This window comes from Erpetoichthys calabaricus, chromosome 4, assembly GCF_900747795.2.
Source record: "Erpetoichthys calabaricus chromosome 4, fErpCal1.3, whole genome shotgun sequence".
In the NCBI taxonomy this organism is placed as follows: Eukaryota; Metazoa; Chordata; class Cladistia; order Polypteriformes; family Polypteridae; genus Erpetoichthys; species Erpetoichthys calabaricus.
The window spans coordinates 62727966-62745241 of record NC_041397.2 but is presented as its reverse complement, the minus strand read 5'-3'; the positions used below and the strand labels follow the sequence as shown (position 1 = coordinate 62745241).

At 37.9% G+C, this 17276-nt stretch overlaps 1 protein-coding gene across 2 annotated transcripts in view; it reads left to right on the top strand.

The window, feature by feature from the left end:
* The first annotated feature begins 8619 nt into the window (after positions 1–8619).
* Positions 8620–17276, top strand: part of emsy (EMSY transcriptional repressor, BRCA2 interacting) — a 94410-nt gene continuing 85753 nt past the window's right edge. For both annotated transcript variants that reach the window (XM_028799532.2, XM_028799531.2), the window contains exon 1: positions 8620–8807. The gene's annotated coding sequence lies outside the window, so the exon portion shown is untranslated. The remainder of the gene's footprint in view (positions 8808–17276) is intronic.

Sequence of the window (17276 nt, the reverse complement as noted above, 5' to 3'; positions counted from 1 at the left end):
CCTTTTGAGGCTCGCCTTTTTGTGCGCGCCCTTATTGAAGGATACCGTCGCTGGCTTGTACGTCCGTAATATACCTTTAATTTTCTCTGGCGGTAATACAGGCGTGCGCGTCGGTAATATGCCTTTAATCTCCTTTGACAGTAATACTGGCTTGTATGTGGCTGTAATATGCGTCACTGTATAATGTACCTTTAATTTCTTCTGGCAGTAATACTGGGTTGTATTTCCGTAAAACGCCTCCAACTTTCTCTGACAGTAATATCGCGCATCGCACCGTGCCCCGCGCATGCGCACTTCACCAAAAGACACCCACACACGGACACCTGGACGCACATAGGGATTTTATATATAGAGATTAGATTAGGAAATCCTTGTGGCACAGTGCGGGGACGGGACAGGGAAGTATACCGGCTATAAGATGATACTGTATATAAATAAATTTGTGTAGCAGAATGAATTGCTTGACGTATATAGTGCAAAATAGAACTATACGGATATATAGATTATATTAAACCGTAGTGGGGGGAAAAGTGCAAATGCCTATGCCTAACATACAGTAGAATTAAACATACACCAGCATATGGGTACAAGTACAGGGTAGGTAAGATCAGGTTATATACAGTTCAGTGATCTTATGACCTAGCGGAAGAAAGTGCCCCTGAAGTGGATGGAGCAAGTAGCAAGGCTACATTTGCCAGAAATCAGAAATGAAAATGGGATGAGCTGGATGTCTGGCATCAGCCCTCCTTAGACATTAGGTGGAGTAGAGGGTATGAGGTTGAGGAAGGTCAGCCCCAGAAATTTTAGAAGAGGTACTGACAGTCCTTTGGAGGAGCTAGTGATCCTATTATACAATACAATTATACGATACAATACAATATGCAGAGAGAGTTATTAAATCCACATCCCGATACAAACAGTAAAGGATACTGAGAGATAATGCATTCATATAAATACTATCCTCATAACCTAGGACCAATTGAAAAGGAAAGTGGATAAATTCGATTTTATCCAGTTTTTTCTTATATTAGCAACATTTATTGAAAAAAAAACTTTTAATTAACTTCCCAATAACTTACTTGTTTTTGTTTATCTATATGTTACGGCCAAAACCCGAAGTTCAGCCAGTTCCCGAATTGACTGGCCATTTCGCATTTTGGCCGCGAGGTGTGGCCAAAGTCTGAAGTACTAGAAATGACCAGCGTATATGCTACTTTGGCCGGCCATTTCGCAAAGTGGCGAGAACTCCCTGGTCAAAATCCGATGTGCTGATGTAAGACTGTCCGCTCAAGGTGCGAAGATGCTTAAAAATTTTCAGATGCAGATTCAGAAGTGAGTTTTCCATTCTGCACGAGAAACTGCTCAAGGCGGGTCTTGCTCAGCAAAGCGGACGCCACTTGAGACGGAACTTCCCCTCGCTCAAACACTAACCTTAAGGTCAATAAAATAGGTCCCTGATGTTAAGTCACTATTTTATTGCTAAAATGATAATAGAAATGTGAAATCTACTTATATACCTGATCTTAATTATTGTGAAACAACCAAGTGGCGTCCGCTTTCTGAACATGAGCCGCCAAGGCTACACTCAACGCAATTGCACTACTAAGTGCGCAACAAATCGCTGCTCATGCCTTTTTCCTTCCGACTTTGGCCGATCGCCCCATGCCATTTCGCAAACTGGCTGGCCAAATCCCGAAATCGAGGAAAAGATCGGACATTGTCCGGTCAATTTACAGCGACATTGGCCATTTCCCGATTTGGCCGGACATTTCCCGCTTTGGCCAATTTCGGGTTTTGGCCGTAACATATATATTGATTGGATGTATTATATGTCTGCTGCTGTATACTTCTACATTTCTGCCAGTTTATCTTATCAAATCTGTCCATTGTTAATTTGTCATTAGTCTGTATTCTGAAATTTGCAAGTGGAAAAATATGAATCTTTCATCTACTTTGTGTTGGCTCTAAGCTGCTTATTCTGTCCAGGGGCACAGAGAACTGTTATCTATCCCACCAGCAATGGCCACAACAAGGAAGCCAAACTTGGATGGGACATCAGGCCATTGAAGGGCATACTCAAATACACACGCATGCACACTAATGATGGGCCAATATAGAATCTCCAGTTAACCCAAGAAGAGAGGAAAACCAGAATACTAAGAGGGAGACCCACAGAGGCAAAAGGAGAACATGTAATGTCCTCATAGAGAGTAACCTAGATCTTTAGAGAAATACAGTAATAGTGCTAATCACTATGCCATCAGGCCACTCACTTTTTAACACACAAAATAAATTATAGTTGGCCTAATATTGTTTCTAGTGGAATGCTTTTGTATTCCCTATGGGATCAGCTTTTATCAGTGCTTAATGATTTGGTATATCTGAAACTAAAGTTTTTGAAACAATGTTGCAAAGCCATCAAAGGTAAGAAAGAGCAAAGCTGCGAAATAACCAGAGAAATGAAAATACTGCCCCAAAAATTTAACTTTGAAATTAATCACTAATATTACCTTTTTGGAGAGAGAGAGTACATGGATAGATTTCTGCTCGTATTTGTATCAATACAGGGCCAGTTTAGAGTTGCCAGTTAACCTGACTTCCACATCTTTGGGAATGTGTGAGGAAAACCCACACAGACAGAGCAAGACTGTGCAGACTCTACACAGAAAATGTCAAAATTTGGGATTCAATTCATCAAAATGTAATTTAAATTAATATATATATATATATAGGTAGATAGATAGTTTTGCTGTAAAGTACACTAATTGGGAATTTCAGATATGACATAATGGAAGAAGGAACAAGCCACCCAATTAAAAGACTTTTGAATGAAGAATTGTCTTCTAATTAAGACATTTATTTGGATTTAAAACCTGCAGCAATTGCAGGTCTCCACTACCAGAGAAACCAGTTTCCCTGCAGTACATTGACAAATGTGTAGGCACCACACTATGGAAAATAGTAATTTGTTTGATGAGGGATTATGAACTGAAAGTAGTGGAATGGTATCATTTGTGAGTTAACTTGAGGTACTGGTAATAATCCATGTGTGAAAACTATAATGACCTCAGAAAAATTACTTTTCAATAATATTGACTGTAGAACAAGTTTTACTATATACATTGTTTGTTCAATCTACAGTACATTAGCAGCATACACCACCATGTGCTGCTTTACAAACCTAATTAGACTATAGCACACCATCAAGGCTGCCAAACCCATGTCCAGAATACAAACATAAATATGTGGTGGTGTGGCAGTTAGCTTTGCTGACATTTCTAGGGATCTGAACTGGATTTCCTGTCTGGGCACTATCAGCATGGAATTTGCAGTTCACAGGTTTTCCCTGGATGGTCTGGTTTCTAGTACATTCCAAGGATATGTAGGTTCAGTTACCTGTGCACTCTTAAATAGCCTTGTTGTGAAGGCGGATGTTGGTTTATGTGTGTCCCTTCAAGGTTTGGTTACTGTCTTATACTTTATGAAGCTGGAGTACGACTTCGCTTTTCAAAACAATGTAAAGGAAACATTTATATATGGAATTCTCTGTTGCAGACTCAATGATGGCAGGGCTTGCATCAACCTTCACAAAATGGTATTGGAATGAGCAGGTGAAAAAAATGGAATGATTGATAGAGTGGTGCAAGAATAGAGAAGAATGCAGTATTGTTAGAAACCTTTAAAGACCTGATATCATGGACAAGGAATAATGAAAAATGGACAGCTAAAAACCAGTGATGAGAAAGTTGCAAGCAACACTGGGTGCAAGGAGATTACAAACACATGTTTTAATATTGTATTTCTCAGGATGGACATTTAAAAAATATAGAACTGCATTCTTTAATGTTTAACAATGTTATTCAATTTAGTGTCACTGGGCCCTTCTTTGTATATTAAGAATATTTGAGTTTTTGCATACATTTTTTGCTTTTCAAGTTAGTCTTGGTTTTTTCCTTTGAATTATCCATGCCCTCAAATATACTGAAATAGTATTTAATATTTTAAAGCCTTCAATATGAAAACATATACTCCTTATTTCTTTTGGTTTATGCATTGGACAATTTATTTTAATGAATAAGTGTTCTTTTCTAGAATGGGAGAGGCCACATTTATATGTCAGACTGCAATTTAAGATATTTTTAAATTAATTGTTATTAATACAGTTTCAGTATTTAATAATCACATACACAGTCTTTACTAATATGTTTAAAACAGACCTGGACACTTTTAATCAGCAGGATGCTCTGCTGCATCTCTTTCTCTGAATAATCTTTCTACACATTAATTTAATGTCCAAGTTCTTCATTAAATCAAAAAAAAATGAAAAAAAAAAACTATATGCAGAGTTTACTTGAATAAAACCAAGTGGATTTTAAATGCGAAGAATTAGATTTCTTTTGCTCTAATTGAACAAGAAAAATCTATGAAAAACACACACACATATATTCAATAGCAATTTCAATAAAATAAAAGTTGCTGGGGGATCTTATCAGCATTGCTAATGAGTCAGCTTACAGAATAGAGATACGACAACTAGTGTCAAGTGCAAAAATTTGTTTCTTAATGTGAACAAAATGAAAGAAATTATTATTGATTTCTGGAAGACCCATGCTGTCCACTGCACATTGAGGGCTCTGTGATGAAATTGGTCAAGAGCACAAAATTCCTTCTTGTTCACCTGGGAGCTGATCTTACTTGGTCAGTTAACACCACTGCCAATAGCCAAGAAGGTGCAGCAGCATGTCCGCATCCTCCGGTAGCTGAAGAAAGAAAGCCTACCTCCCCCCATTCTCACCACATTCTGCAGTGGCACCACTGAGAGTGTTCATGCCAGCTGTATCAATGTCTGGTTTGGGAACTAACCATAAGGCCCAACAATGGACAGTGAACACAGAGGAAAAGATCACTAGGACCTCTCTGCCTTCCATTAAAGACATCTTTATAAATTGATGCATCCATTAAGACTATAGCATCATGAAAGACCACTCCCACAGTGTCTTTGTCAGACTTCCATTTGGCAGAAGATTCTGTAGCATCCAAACCAGTTTTGCCAGGTTCTGCAACAACTTTTACCCCTTAGTTTTCTGGACTCTGAACTCTGCTGCCCCCATTCCCTCAGATCTGTTCTTAATACCTTATTTATAGGCAGTATAATTGTAACACTTGTTTATTTTGTTGTTTTTTATTATTGGTTGTTATTGTTATTTATTTATTACTGTATGTTTCAGATTATTACTATCTATTCACTTACCATTTCTTTCTTTATTTTTTATATTATTAGTATAGTTATTTACATGTCTTACATTTGTTCTGATGTTTATGTACTGTATATGTTGCACCACAGTCCTGAGGAATTTTATTTTGTGCCACTGTATGCAGAAGTACTGCGCATGTAGGATATGACAATAAAGCCACTTGACTTGACTTACTGTAGAAATGTTTTTTATTTTACAATTTCATCCATTTTCTAACCTGCTTGTTTAGACTGAAGTCGTTAGGAGCAGTAGTTATCCAGGCAGCATTGGGTGTAAAGCAAGAACCAACCTTGGAATAGAAAACCAGTACGTCGCAAGTTACACTCACTCACACTGGGCCGATGATGAGCCGTGTAATTTGTGCTGTCTATAAAGTAATATAGAGAAAGTTGATTAATAAAATCAAAAGAATCGTTGATACACATACCATATTAACACAATTATGTCAAAAGCACTTCTTAAACAAGTTTCAATAGCACTTATTTAACAAATGAAACCTTTCTTGCTATTTGTTGATGCACCCATGTAGTACAAAAAAGTTTTTGGATTTTACATAATATGGATTACAATGTACTGTAAATGGCCTTGTTTTTAGTATTGAGTATTTTTAGAATTTGGTCTTTATTATAAAATCAAATTTCAGAAACATCATTTTTCATGTGTACAATAAGTAAAGATAAAAAATGCACTGTAACACAAATGTTAAAAGTACTCAACAAATTGATTGAATTCACACTGGCAGGGACTGTCTGTCTGCAGAAGCCATATGTACAGTTAGGTCCATAAATATTTGGACAGAGACTTTTTTCTAATTTTGGTTCTGTACATTACCACAATGAATTTTAAATGAAACAACTCAGATGAAGTAGAAGTGCAGACTTTCAGCTTTAATTCACTGGGGTGAACAAAACGATTGCATAAAAATGTGAGGCAACTAAAGCATTTTTTTAACACAATCCCTTCATTTCGGGGGCTCAAAAGTAATTGGACAATTGACTCAAAGGCTATTTCATGGGCAGGTGTGGGCAAGTCTGTCATTATGTCATTATCAATTAAGCAGATAAAAGGCCTGGAGTTGATTTGAGGTGTGGTGCTTGCATGTGGAAGATTTTGCTGTGAACAGACAACATGCGGTCAAAGGAGCTCTCCATGCAGGTGAAAGAAGCCATCCTAAAGCTGCGAAACCAGAAAAAACCCATCCGAGAAATTGCTACAATATTACGAGTGGCAAAATCTACAATTTGGTACATCCTGAGAAAGAAAGCAAGTACTGGTGAACTCAGCAACGGAAAAAGACCTGGACATCCACGGAAGACAACAGTGGTGGATGATCGCAGAATCATTTCCATGGTGAAGAGAAACCCCTTCACAACAGCCAAACAAGTGAACAACACTCTCCAGGGGGTAGGCATATCGATATCCAAGTCTACCATAAAGAGAAGACTGCATGAAAGTAAATACAGAGGGTGCACTGCAAGGTGCAAGCCACTCATAAGCCTCAAGAATAGAAAGGCTAGATTGGACTTTGCTAAAGAACATCTAAAAAAGCCAGCACAGTTCTGGAAAAACATTCTTTGGACAGATGAAACCAAGATCAACCTCTATAAGAATGATGGCAAGAAAATAGTATATGGAAGGCGTGGAACAGCTCATTATCCAAAGCATACCACATCATCTGTAAAACACGGTGGAGGCAGTGCGATGGCTTGGGCGTGCATGGCTGCCAGTGGCACTGGGACACTAGTGTTTATTGATGATGTGACACAGGACAGAAGCAGTCGAATTAATTCTGAGGTGCTCAGAGACAAATCCAGCTACATGCAGTCAAATTGATTGGGTGGCGTTTCATGATTCAGATGGACAATGACCCAAAACATACAGCCAAAGCAACCCAGGAGTTTATTAAAGCAAAGAAGTGGAAAATTCTTGAATGGCCAAGTCAGTCACCTGATCTTAACCCAATTGAGCATGCATTTCACTTGTTGAAGACTAAACTTCGGACAGAAAGGCCCACAAACAAACAGCAACTGAAAGCTGCTGCAGTAAAGGACTGGCAGAGTATTAAAAAGGATCTGGTGATGTCCATGAGTTCAAGACTTCTGGCTGTCATTGCCAGCAAAGGGTTTTCAACCAAGTATTAGAAATGAACATTTTATTTCCAGTTATTTAATTTGTCCAATTACTTTTGAGCCCCTGAAATGAAGGGATTGTGTTAAAAAATGCTTTAGTTGCCTCACATTTTTATGCAATCGTTTTGTTCACCCACTGAATTAAAGCTGAAAGTCTGCACTTCAACTACATCTGAGTTGTTTCATTTAAAATTCATTGTGGTAATGTACAGAACCAAAATTAGAAAACGTTGTCTCTGTCCAAATATTTATGGACCTAACTGTAAGTGTGGATCATTCGTTTTTTGGCCTGTCATTCATTCATCTTCAAGCCCACTTAATCCAGTTTACGGATGTGCTAGCCCACTGCAGGACACGGTTATAAACACACGCACACCCACGCTAGACTTAGTCGGAGGAACCAGTTAAACTAACCTGTATAGGATATCATAGAGAAAATTAATATTAATATACAGCATATATTACAATCAGTGACATTTAAACTTGACATTAAAGTTTAGTTTTCATTTGATTAAGATAAAAAGCACAATGCCAGTCTGAGCACAAACATATATTTACGGTTCAAGCGGAACTCGCTGTTCGTTTTAATGGCCACTTATGGCACTCGAATTTTACAGACACTGATTGACACTGATTTTGCGTCCTCAGTGTCAGACATTAACACAGTGCACTAAATGAGACTTTGCGGACAGAGCCATCATGTTGTTGTGAATGTGCTCTGACTTATCTTGTGCAAACAAGAATAAGTGTCCCGTGGGTGTTTTTAATGCAAAAGAATGCTATTTCTTCTACATTATGTGAAGGACACAAATTTAACAAAACGAACTTTGTTTAACTTTATTTGATACCGTTTATTATTGTATCTAGTTACAAAACAAAACAGATACGCCGTTGTGCTGAATTAATATTTATTGCGTTCAGTTTCGCTAAAAAGGCAAAAACAACGCTATAAAATGGCACAAAAAAGCAGCCTCTAGAAACGACAATTCCCACAAGCCTCCGCTGCGACATTCCAAACTGCGAAAATTCTGACAAAAAGGGGCTTTGGGAAGCTGCCCGACGAGTTCGCCTGATAAAAAGCGAACAATTAAGCGTAAAGATTAGAATTTTCGCCAGATCACAACACTAGTATTGTTCCACTCTTGTTTATGTTAAAAGATTTCCCTTTATGTTGTGACATAAATTGTTTTAATGATCTGAATTGTATTTTCAATGAATATGGCCAACCTGTGATCGGGGTCCTAGTGTTCTGGCGTCGATTAATCATGGCGGATTGGAAGAGGAGAGAAGAATCCCATCTAAATTATCAATAGAAAATCAAAACAGAATCAAACAGCGGCTAAAAATGAATCAAGTTAAATAAAAGAAAGAGTCCTATGATTAGGATTGTAGATATCGTTTCATGCGTGTTCCATATTGAAGGGTAAGATAGTTTTGTTTCATAAGATTTGTCTTCATGGTTGTTTTTTTTTCTTTGATGGCATTTTGGTTTTCTGAAAGAACTCTTTGACAGGTAGCAGCGTACGTATTTTAGCGATGCAGCGTCTTGGAGTATGTATATGCACTCCAGTTTTGGACTTGATCATGCAATTGATGTGGCTGTAGACTTAATTCGAAAATCTGGTGTTTGTTTTTATGTGATTGCGTGCCCTTTGGAAACAGTAATGGTTAACAAAGCAAATAGCAGTTCCGATTGCAGAAAAAAAACTTTGCTTTGTGTAGAAGTGAGGAGTCAACATGGAAAAAATTGCAACGTCGCTTGCAGTTTTGTGTGGCTGCAGGAGCCATTTACTTTGTTTAGCAGCCGACGTACTGGTTTAAGGAAAGAAAAGTCAATGGAACCCAGACGAGTAAAGATTGTAGACTGTCATCTTCGAATTTAAACTAGAACTGTGCAGAGTATATGGCTTACGGCTAATAAGAAGGGCATATTCTTTTCCCCTGGTGTCAGTCAATGAGGCATACAGAAAGGAGAGTATCTCACACTTCTGCGTAATTCAGATTTTAACAGGAAACAAAAACATATACTTGTCCCTAACTTTCTCGTCTCAGGCAATCGCTATATTCACATCCCAAGTACAACTTTGGTCAGTTGGGTTTTCTCGAACGTGCTGAATAAATTATGACAATACATTCAATGACATGTTTGACAACTTTAAATCAGGCTGGTTATTGAGCAGTAGTGGACATTCGTGTGTAATTTGGGGTGGACAGAGCCGCCGCTGTGCTGCACCTGATGGATGCTTTTAGCTCTTACCTGGATACGCAAGATACAAAATGAACGGAGGGTGGCAACAGTTGCACGCGTTTTATGAGAAAAACTGAAACGGGATTCTTTAAACGATCTCTTCAGTGTATTGGTAAGGAGATAAGAAAATAATTAATCCAGTAAATGCAGCTCTGTAATGTTTGTAAGGTGAAGAACACCTGTCACAGCCATATGGATAAGAAACCATGAGATGCACTGTCAAAGGATAAATTAGAAATAACCAAAAAGTGTAGAGTATTTTTTACCAGTACAAGAGATAATCCAAATCGGTCCTTTCATTATTATCATATCATACTAATAGAACAGTCAAGGAACATGTGGAGAATACAAATCAAGCTGTTTACTGTCACCTTGTTTGCAGGAAGTAGGAACTAAACTTCACCAGTGCACATAAGTCACACTTGTCTGAGGTTTCCAACTAAACAAAGGTCATATATCTATGGGCACTGGTACAGGAAACAGCCCTGTTTTGGGTACCCATCCATTTTGTACACACTAACACAAGGCGAGTTTGGAGTTGACAGTCAACCTAATCAACATGCTCATGCAGACACAGAATTGTACAGGCTCAACATGGATAGTGACTAGTTGTAATATATGAACAAATGATGCTGATTCATTGAGACAGCAGTTGTAGCCACTGTGCCTCAAGTGCCATCCAGTTATTTAAAAAAACTGGGTCACAAGTTAGTTAAATGTGTCACAGGTTAGTTAATGGAAATAATTGTAAACAAACAGTAGAGAAACATGTTTCCAGTGTGGCCATGATGAATGAGGAAAATTGTGATTCATTTAAATGCTTGAGTTTTAACATATGTATTAGCATAGTAGGCAACTACAAGCTGACCCAGTGTGCACGCTTCTGTGTGGTGCACTATAGTACAATGGTGTCCTGTTAAGGGTTGATTTCTGCCTTACACCTGCTGCTGTTAGGATTGGGACTGGCGCCCAGTGACATTGAATTGGATAAGTAGGTTAGGAAGATGGATAATATGGAAGATGCTGAAGTGTCTGATTTTAGAGGAGGTTATGATTTTGTGTACCTAGACTTTAAAGAAAGTTTCCCAATGAGAGATAATTATTTAAACTGCAGGAGACAACTACAGTATACAGATACAGATGTGTGCATAAATGGCATAAACAGCAATTGTAAAGGTTTATAGCATAAGCAACCTTTTTGGAGTAAGTCTGCTTCTGTAGGGATGCAGCACTTATGGCATTGCCCTTTTGCTTAGGTAAAGTAATTGCAAGGAAGAAGTTAAATGTTCACTTGACACTGTTTTTCTTACATATGCAAATGCAGTAGAGTCAGTGGAATCTTTAGAGAATGATTTTGAATAAAAAAATCTGATTTGCACAGATATGTTGTAAATGAAATTTAATGTGAATGAACAATATATTGCACATAGTAAGTAAAATGATTAGTACAAGTAGACAATAGTTGGTCTGAAGCTCAAAACTACTTTTTGACATATAACATTGGATGTGCTAATGGACTCATCACTCCCTTTAACCAGACTGAATATCTTTGTGTTAAGAAGGCTGATTGGATACTGAGTTGTATGGCACACTGTGTGCAGTAAATGCAAGGAGAGTCTAAGTGTACCATGAACTTGTGAGGCTGCGTACATTTTTTGGGCTTCATGTTACGTGAAAGACATTACTTACAGAATGACCTGACTGATTCAAGGACTAAGGGCAACAAGGAAAGAATGAAACATTAATAGTGATATTTTTATAATACTGAAGGGATAAAGTAGGATGATTATCTGTTTTTGCTTTAAAATGTATTCTTCAACAAGAGCAACAGGGTGTAAATAGAATCTGGTTAAGGGTACATTTTGCAGAAATCTTATGAAGTTGGTACAATATTTAATACATGGAACAAGCTAACAAATTAAAGCAGCACTTTGAAGACTTATACATTGTGATTTGACCATATTGTTTATGAGCATTAGTTATGGGGGGGCAATGCTAAGAAGTAATATGAAAATAATTTTAGGATTGCTTAGTATTGTAGAATATCTTTATATAACTAGAGATTTTGTGTCTAAAGTTGACTTAAACGGCCTACCTGAAAGCATTAGGAAAGGTGACTGCTGCTTTTCAAGAAAATTAAAAATCAACAAGTTTTGGTTGTCATTGATGGCACACATAGGCAGCACTTGTAAAAGCACATCCTACTGAATCACTGCTTGCAAGAGCTCCTGCATTAGCTTTTAATTACAGCTCTGCCCTTCTCGTCCTGAAGGCTTCCTTTTGTCTGGTTTCTACTGCCACCTTTTGAATGAATATTGAAAGGGCAGCAAGAATCCAAAAAAAAAAAAAAAAAAAGTTTCTATCACATTTTGCCTTGGTATTTTTGCATTGACATGCAATGTTGGGCTTTTGATAAGTAATTCTGCCCTCCCCAAAATTGTAAAGACAATATCTCTAATATTTAAGAGTGAGTGAAAATTAATCTCTGGATAAAGGTAAGACACCTCTGTAAAAAATATTTTTTGCTTTTTTTGGCCTTGTGATAGAACACAACGTAGTTTTTCTGGTTGGAGACTGAGTTACATGTTTTCCGTTTCCTTATACTTATAAATGTTAATTATTTGTGACACTCCATAATTATAGTGTTATACAGTTTTGTTGAACCTGGGTGCACGCATTTACAGACCAGTTGTTTGAATTCAGGAGACTTCCATAAACAGGACAAATGTGCATTGTTCTTGAGAGCAGATCATTATGTACTCTTTTCTTATATTCAGCAAAATGGCAGGTCATATTTAAGAGGACAAGATTAAGTTAAATGGCAGGTACTTCAAGGTAAGTGAACTTTGCAGTAAATGATAGGTGGTATTTAATACCCTGTCATTCCCTCCAGCGTCTCCTCTTCTAAAATTTTCAGTATTTTGAGTAAATTGTAGGGAATACTGTGGTAGGGCCTCAATTATATTACTGAATATTACTTATAAATCAAAAAAGAAACACTTATAAACTATGGTTCTAACAAATTAGGGCTTTTTATTTTTAAGAATAGTTTATCTTTGTCACATGCAGCTACTTAAAATAAAGACAGATTGTCATTTTGACAGAGAAAAGCATGCCGTTCTTTTTGGAATCAGTTAGTCATCCTATGCTGTGTTAACAATATGATTTAAAGATATTTTCCCAGGCAAGATCTTAAACAATTGTGTCTCTGAAACAAGATTTTCCTTTGCCTTAAATATTGAGAGTAACTCCCTACCAAAACTGTTTGTTGCAGTCTTGTCTTTAAAATTTAAAAATGGATTATTAAAAACTTTATTTGCAAGAAAACAAAAATATAAGAACCATTCTTGCCGGAATATCACGTTCCATACTTGACATAAAACCATGAGACATACAGTCATATGAAAAGGTTTGGGAACCTCTCTCAGCCTGCATAATAATTTGCTCTACTTTCAACAAAAAAGATAATAGTGGTATGTCTTTCATTTCCTAGGAACATCTGAGTACTGGGGTGTTTTCCGAACAAAGATTTTTAGTGAAGCAGTATTTAGTTGTATGAAATTAAATCAAATGTGAAAAACTGGCTGTGCAAAAATGTGGGTCCCCTTGTAATTTTGCTGATTTGAATGCATGTAACTGCTCAATACTGATTACTTACAACACCAAATTGGTTGGATTAGCTCGTTAAGCCTTGAACTTCATAGACAGGTTTGTCCAATCATGAGAAAAGGTATTTAAGGTGGTCAATTGCAAGTTGTGCTTCCCTTTGACTCTCCTCTGAAGAGTGACAGCATGGGATCCTCAAAGCAACACTCAAAAGATCTGAAAACAAAGATTGTTCAGTCCCATGGTTTAGGGGAAGGCTACAAAAAGCTATCTCAGAGGTTTAAACTGTCAGTTTCAACTGTAAGGAATGTAATCAGGAAATGGAAGGCTACAGGCACAGTTGGTGTTAAACCCAGGTCTGGCAGGCCAAGAAAAATACAGGAGCAGCATATGCAGAGGATTGTGAGAATGGTTACAGGCAACCCACAGATCACCTCCAAAGACCATCAGGAACATCTTGCTGCAGATGGTGTATCTGTACATCATTCTACAGTTAAGCGCAGTTTGCAAAAAGAACATCTGTATGGCAGGGTGATGAGAAAGAAGCCCTTTCTGCACTCCCGCCACAAACAGAGTCACTTGTTGTATGCAAATGCTCATTCAGACAAGCCAGATTCATTTTGGAACAAAGTGCTTTGGACTGATGAGACAAAAATTATAGCAAAAAGTGCTTTGTATGGCGGAAGAAGAACACTGCATTCTAAGATAAACACCTGCTACCTGCTATCAAATTTGCTGGTGGTTCCATCATGCTGTGTGGCTAGTTCAGGGACTGGGGCCCTTGTTAAAGACGAGGGTTGGATGAATTCAACTCAATATCAACAGATTCTTCAGGAAAATGTTCAAGCATCAGTCACAAAGTTGAAGTTACGCAGGGGTTGGATATTCCAACAAGACAATGACCCAAAACACAGTTCGAAATCTACAAAGGCGTTCATGCAGAGGGAGAAGTACAGTGTTCTGGAATGGCCGTCACAGTCCCCTGAGTTGAATATCATCGAAAATCTATGGGATGATTTGAAGCAGGCTGTCCATGCTCGGCAGCCATCAAATTGAACTGAACTGGAGAGATTTTGTATGGAAGAATGGCCAAGAATACCTCCATCCAGAATCCAGACACTCATCAAAGGCTATAGGAGGTGTCTAGAGGCTGTTATATTTGCAGAAGGAGGCTCAACTAAGTATTGATGTAATATCTCTGTTAGGGTGCCCAGATTTGTGCACCTGTATAATTTTGTTATGATGCATATTGCATATTTTCTGTTATCCCAATAAACTTAATGTCACTGCTGAAATAGTACTGTTTCCATAAGGCATGTCATATATTAAAAAGAAGTTGCTACTTTGAAAGCTCAGCCAATGATAAACAAAAATCCAAAAAATTAAGAGGGGTCCCCAAACTTTTTCATATTACTGTATCAAACTGTCTGAAGCCAGCATTGTCATTGTTACGAAAAATTGCTGATTGTAAATGTATAGTCAAGAGTTGTCACACCTAATGTTTGTCAGAGAAAATATTGTTTATCTGGTGCTGATCCTGTTAAAAGTTTAGTTTAAGCTATAGCACTTTGTTTCTCTTGTTTTCTGTTCTGTTATTCAATACTGTACTTGTGCTGAGACTAGTTGTTTGTTTTTATACTGCCTGTAGGAAATTGTCCAGTGTTGGTATTGCCTTTATATAATGATATTAACAGTAATGCCAACTTAAAACTAGTTATAACTGTGTTTTAAAGGTTTATAAGGTTATCATTATCGGGTGGCTAGCATAGAATGAAATTCTTACCTGCATGAATTAATAAACTTACCATGCTTCACCACTCTCTGGTGAGTTGCTTTGAATAACAGTGTCTGCTAAATGAAAAACATCTAAATGTAAATGCAAATGCGAGGTAGCCTTTACAGTCAACAATGGTTCTCTCCATCTTACATTAGATGAGTGAATTAACATTATCAATATGAACATCCTACCAAAGATTTTACACTTTTTCCAGATTATCACATTTGTATAAATAAAATCCTTCTTTAAAACAATTAAAAATGATTGTAACTACATTCATATGGAATATAAATCGGCTGCAATCTAAGAAATAAATTTTACAAAGATCTAAGCCAGAGTGTAGAGCTGACAGTAGTGTGTGGACAGCAGCAGTTCAGTGAAATTCTTGCTTATATATTGTGGGGAACAGCCTGGACACAGACAGGTAGACATGTTGGTTTCACCACACACACGTTTATTTACAATATTTACACGTTCCAGAAGTGCACAAACCCAGTGCCGCAGCACCAATCACCCCTTAAGTCCTTGGCCACACAACACAATGCCTTCTAGTCTCTGGTCCGCCTCCACTCCTCTCCTCTTAGCTCCGTCCTTCTTCCACCCGACTCTTGCCAATGACTGGAGGGAGGCGGCCCCTTTTATACACCCCGGATGGACTCCAGGTGCATCCTGAGGAGCTTCTGTAGCCACACCCCTGTGTGGCGGAAGCTCTGGCGGTGTATCCGGAAGTCCTCTGGGTGTCCCCAATCCTCTTCCCCCCAGCACTTCCGGGTGTGGCGGAAGTGCTGAGGTCCAGGGCTCCCAAGGCAGTGACCACGGTCCCCTACAGGGTTGAGCTTCCAAGCTCTGTACCCATGGCCCCCAAAGCAACCAGGGCGGGTGCCCCCTCGTGTTCTGGAGGAGGCACAAGCCCTCCTCCTGGGCATCCTGGCCGGGCATGAACCCCAGCCGGGTACCACAATATGCAGAAATGTACCACAATATGCAGAAATAATACATTTGTTCATGATAGTAATTTGATCAGCAAATCAAAAAATTTAGGAGAGATCCTTCATGTATAGTAAAACTAAAGTGACTTGATTTTCTGGTGATCCATTTTTTGGCTTTTAATGTACTGATTTGTCTGTTTTCCTGCTTTCTGACTCTTGTATAAAAAGTCATGAAATAATTCAGCTAAGAGTTTTCTACAGTATCTGTTTATTTTATTGCAAATGTCTGTTCATTACCTTATAGAGCTGCTTTAACTTAAAGGTGTTTTTAAAGTATTCTCAATGAAGTGTTAAAAAGACTAAAAACTTTCCTTTTTGAAAACTTGGCGGCGCCCCCTGCTCGCCCCCCCCCCCGGCTGGCTCACTTCACATCTCTGCTGCTTGCATATGTGGATTCCACTCTCACCAAACAACAAATTTTTTAATTCTCGTGGATACGCCTCTTCATTGGAAAGAAACACTGAATTATACAATCTACAAGTCTCTGACTTAAAGTTTAAATCTGAAAAATATGTTCGATCTCTTTTCACTTTTTCCGTTATTTCCCCAAGTAATAATTTCCGTTTGTTTGCGCTAATGCGATCTTTACTGTCATTTCTTTGAGACGTTCGAATTTTAGTACTTTCATTATCTCTAACCTGCTCTGCATGTGTATCACACCAACATTTTTGAATTCTTTACGACGTTCTACTTTGTTATCTACTCTGTCTTTTTATTTCCCGCTCCTGGCGTAGTTAAATCTCTTGGCACAAAGTCTCGTCTCGTGGGGCATGCAACTGTCTCTCTGAAAAAGTCGCTTCTCTTTCCAGGCTAAAAAGTCTCATTTCGTCACAGGATTTTTTTATTACAATAGAGAGATACTGTAGTTAGATGTATTATGTTTATTTAGCATTTCCAATATTTTCAGTATTGTTTCCATAAAATATGGATTTCTCAACATTAAGACATATTTATAGTCAACTGTAAGAATGTGTCTAGCTGGGTGTATGCCACTTACAGAAAGAGGTTTAGGCTCATGTAGCCTTTCTTATACTACAGCAATGAAAGCAAAGTCTGAGTTTAATGCCATTAGCTCCAGCCAGCATCAACAAGAGTGCCTGAAAAAGGAGTGCAATATGTCAGATCTGCTTCTCTAACTAGTGTAATCTTGTGTTTTCTTCTTTAGTAAACATAATTTTATCTACACTGGCTATACTGCATAGTGAAAAGAAATGCATTTGCTATGCTGAAATGCTGGCTATACATATTTATAGTTATATTAACATAACAATG